Below are 5075 nucleotides of genomic sequence, written 5' to 3' on the forward strand. Positions count from 1 at the left end.
GGCAGGATAGCTCAGTGGACTAAGCACCTGCTTAGGCAAGCACAGGGACCCCTGGCATACTGGCCCCACCCTCGGATGTCCTGATCCAGCCACCTGGAGCCCAAGCATTATGGCGCAGGCCTGTAATCCCAGTGCTGGGAAGGCAGAAAACAGGAGGATCACTAGGAGTATGACCTGATGAGTAAGAGCCTGTACCAAATACATAAAATAAGTTAAAAAACAAAAAACAAAAAAAAAACAAAAAAGAAACAAAGGACAGAAAGCACACTTTGTAGTGAAAAAATATATATAATGAATGGAATAGTATATTGTACACTGAAGAAAGAGGAAAAGAGGTTAATGAAAGATGTTGGAAATATTAGTTATGGTTATATATTATTTAATATCACTGAATTGTATACCTGTAAGTAAATAAAGTGAAACATTTTGTCATTTTCATTTTACCTTTTTTTTTTTTTTTGCAAGGCAGAGGAATGCATGTAGGGCCTTACACATCTTAAGCAAGTGTTCTACCACTGAGCTGCATTCCCAGAATTATTTTCTTAATTTCGAGATAGATTCCTCCTAACTGTCCAGGGTGGGCAATTTATGGGATTCTCCTACAATTTCTTGGCTCCATAACTGGGGCAGCTGTGGTGGTGCACGTTTTAATCACAGCTATCTGGAGGCTGAGTATAAAAAGGGCTGGGAATGCTCAGTGCAAAGGCCCTGTGTTTATTTCCTACTAACACCAAATAAACAAATAAATAAAAAACAAAAAAAAATTAGAGGGCCAGCCAAATAGCTCAGTGGATTAAAGCACCTGCAAGCAGGCACTGGGGCCGGGAGTTTAATCTCCAGGCCTGCCATCCCAACTCTTGGGAGACTATAAACAGGCACATCATTACGAGTCCCACTTAGTAGTGAGATCCTGGACACCCTGTAGACCCTTCCCTAAAAAAATACAAAAATAAATAAAAATAAAAAAATTTAGAGCAGTACAGTACTTGCCTGGCATATACAAGGCCCTGAGTTCCATTGTAACACACAACGAAAAAATGTGTCTGAAGGGCTTCATTTCTGTTGTGCCAGTAAAAGAAGTACCAAAACCAACTTCCACGAAGGGAGAGTACCCAGGTTAATCTCAATTGTTATAGTCACAAAACATTTTATAAATTTTGGAAGCTGCCAATCTATTAATTTCAGTTTCAATAGGAAATTAAGTTAAAATGACCAAATCTTCACCAGTTAACTGAGTACAACTGAAACTTGAACTGGAGGCTGAATGTGGTGGCCCCCAACTCTCCTCCCAGAACTCTAGAAGGCTGAGGTAGGAGGACTACAATTTTATGCTCTACCTACACAGCTTAAAGAGACCATTTCTCAAACTGAACAATAAAAAGTGGAACTAGAGGGGCCGGGGAGATGGCTCAGTAGAATAAGCACTTCCCTGGTAAGCACAAGGGCCTGAGTTCAATTCCTAGTTCTGCCAAAAAAAAAAAAAAAGTGGAACTAGGCATGGTGTCACACACCTATGATCCCAACACTCTGAAGTGGGGGCACAATGATCACTGCAAGTTCAATGCAAGCCTGGCATCCACAATGTAGTGAGTTCAAGGCCAGCCTGAACTATATAGTGAGACCCGTCTCACAAAACCAAAGTAAATAATGGGATGGGGATGGAGATTACTGTGAAAGTCCCAGGTTCATCTCACAATGGGAGGGGGATCACTGGGAGTGCAAGACCAGCCTGGGCTACAAAGTGAGCTCAAGGCCAGACTGAACTGTATATAGACGATATCTCAAAAAGCAGACAACCAATTGAATACTATGAGCCCACAAGAGGCGCTAGTTTTGCATAGAAAGATCCATATTGTTTGCAGCTGCATAGTATTCCAATAGTTCTCTGCTTTGTTTTGCAGACTACCTCTATTAGGTGTGTATTTTTTTTTTAAAGAGGCACTGTGTATAGTTCAGGAGCCAGCCTTGAACTCCTAGTGACCCTCCTGCAGCCTCTCAAGTACTTCGAGCCACCATGCCCAGCTGGGTTATTTTGTTGTTGCTGTAGTTTTGTTTTTCCAGGGTATTTTTCGGTTTTAAGCAAGACCAATCAAATGGAAACAGATATATTTGTTCTCCTCATCATTTTTTTTCGGTTTGCTTTTCATTGTAAAAAGAAACCCTACTGGGCTTCCTGCTTAGTGTCTGTAGTTCACTGGGGCAAGAATTAGAGGCCATTTGAAAACATGGCTGATAACAAAGAAAACAGGGGCTGGGCGGTGGAAAGGGCTAGATTTTTTTTTTTTTTTTTTTTTTTTTCGGAACTGGGGATTAAACTCAGGCCTTGCACTTGCCAGGAAAGCGCTTATTCCACTGAGCCATCTCCCCAGCCCCAGGGCTCGTTTTTTGTTTTGTTTTTTTAATGTATTTGTTACAAGGTCTCACTATGCAGCTTAGACTCATTGTGATCCCCCCGTTTTCTGCCTCCCAGCGCCGGGATTACAGGCATGCGCCACCAAGGCCGGTGTCCATGGCCAGCTCAGCACACTCGGAAGCAGGGCTGGAGGCATGTGGTGCCAGGGACTGAACCTCAGTCCCCGAGCTTGCCTAAGCAGGCACTTAGTCGGATGAGTTCCCTCGCCCGCCCTGTAGTGAAATTTTCTACTATGTACTATAATCTGCCGTCTTTACTACAAGTCTCTCATGCTGCCCTGCTGTAGGTCCCCCACAGCTCTGCCAAGTCCCAAGGCCCACAGTGAGTCCCTCCTCACTGTCCCAGCCCACTATTGAGAGCTCACCATGACGGTTCCAGTCGCCCGCGCACAGCTCTCGGATCCTCTCGAGCACACACAGTGTGTTCAACTGCCGGTCACCACGCAGTATCCCCCTTCTTGATTGGTTCATCACCCGTGCAACTACCATTGGCTCTGACAGCCATAGGGCGGAACCTAGACTAAGATCCCAATTGTGATTGGTCACCCTCATTAGAGGAAGGCTCCTTTTGATTGGTTGTCATTTTGGCGCTTAGTGGTGATGCAGGAAGAATTTTCCAGACTCTTCTAACTGGAATAGTGGAGGCTGGGACCAAGAACCCTCCCCTGGGGCTTGGGGCTTTGCAAGTTTAGGTCCACGTGCTATGATGTGCAAGGGTTCTGGGAAATCTTTAGTGGTGCTGATGTTTGCAGGGCCTGCTCGTAAAATTTTAAACTCCCAGGTAACCTGCAGGATCATGGGATTCGGACCACTGGATACAGTTTCAAAGGCAAGATTAAAAATCGTTATCATGTGCAGGGACCGGGGTTCAATCCCCGGCGTGCAGTGCCGGCCCCACACCTGAGACAGCGAATGAGACTGGGCATGGTGGCACAAGCCCGTAATCCCAGCGTTTGGGAGACTGAAAGCAGGAGGATCACAAGAAACCTGATCTGTGTAGTGAGAGCCTGTAGACCCTGTACTAAATACATTTTTTTAAAGTTAAAAAAAACAAACAAAAACAAGGGCTTAATCCTGAGACTTTATTGCGGGGGGGGAGGGTCTCACTGTGCAGTTCAGACTGGCCTCGAACTCACGCCAATCCTGCCACAACCTTTCTAGTGCTGCGATTACAAATGTGAGGCCACCATGCCCAGCTTTTTTTAGACAGGGTCTCTCCACATTGAGGCTACTGTTGAACTAACTGTATTGCCTAGCCTGGCCTCGATCTCACAGCAATCCTCCTGCCTCCGCCTCCCAAGTGCTGGAATTATAGGCATCCATCACCAGGCCTGACTGAGACTTCTGAGTGGGAACTCCAGGAAGGAATCTCAAGATGTTGCCAGCAGCAAAGAGCTGGATGGGGTGAAAAGAGAAGGTGAGGACTGGGCTGGAGGAATAGCGCCGGCAGTCTAAGCGCCTGCCTAGCAAGCGCAGGATGCAGGGGTGCCATTCCAAACCCGCACCGTGCCAGCCACGGAAACCAGATGTGGTGGCTTACGCCTGTCATCCCAGTGCTGGAGAGGCAGAGGCAGGAGGATCACTACGAGTCTGAGCTGCGTAGCGAGACCCAGTAACAAACGAATAAATAAATAAATAAATAAAAGGTTAAAGGAAAAAAAAAAAAGTGAGGACCGATAGCAGGAATATTCTACAGGCTTTGTGGACCATGGTGAAGTCCCTGATGTTGGAGGGCCTCCATGGGACTGGAGTGATTATGGCCAAAATTGACTTGGGGGTGGGGGTTTGGATGCAAAATGGCTGTTACAGAAAGCCAACCAATTACCTACCACCTGCACACATACCTCACTTAGTGTTTCCAATTTTCCTGGAAAGGGGTGATGCCCTCGGTTCACTCACCAAATCTACAGGAGCTGCACTGCGCATGTGCGCCTGCACGCTCACACCCACACACACCACCTACATTATTACTGCAGGTCTTTGGGAGATTCTATTTTTATCTTTGTGGGGTGGCACAACTTTTCCAACCTCAGGGCCCTGGCTGAGCCAAAGAACTAAACTGACAAAGGGATTAACAAGAGCTAAGCACTTAAGTTTACTTAATATCAGTTTTATATGGCACCGTAGCCCTCATAAAGAGAAAAATTGCTAAAGAATTTGGAACCAGCAGCACAGCACCTGCCTGACAAATGAAAGTCCTGAATTTGATTCCCAATACCAAAAGAACCAAGAAGCTGGAGCCAGGTATAGTGGCTTATACCTATAGTCCCAGCACGTGGGAGGCTGAGACAGGAGGATTATCATAAGTTTGAGGCAGCTTGGGCTACCTAGTGAACTCAAGGCCAGCTTGAACTACATAGCAAGACCCTGTCTCAACCCCACCCCATACCAAAAAAAAAAAAAAGTTAGAAGTTAGAGTCAATTACACATTAACCCCCATTTATCCATGGCTCCACCACCATGGTTGCAGTTACCTCCAGACAATTGTGGTCTGAAAATGTTATCTAGAAGATTCCAAGGAAGATGAAATCTACGTATATCGGCCATTATCTCATGGAGGTAGATTTTTGGTCAGGAGGCAGTTCAGGTAAGTGCTAGATTCTCATTGTAGAAAGTGATGCTGAGTTAGGCCTCTATATGGTGTGAAAAAAAATATTTAATGA

This window comes from Octodon degus, unplaced genomic scaffold (assembly GCF_000260255.1).
Source record: "Octodon degus isolate 3935 unplaced genomic scaffold, OctDeg1.0 scaffold00021, whole genome shotgun sequence".
Taxonomy (NCBI): domain Eukaryota; kingdom Metazoa; phylum Chordata; class Mammalia; order Rodentia; family Octodontidae; genus Octodon; species Octodon degus.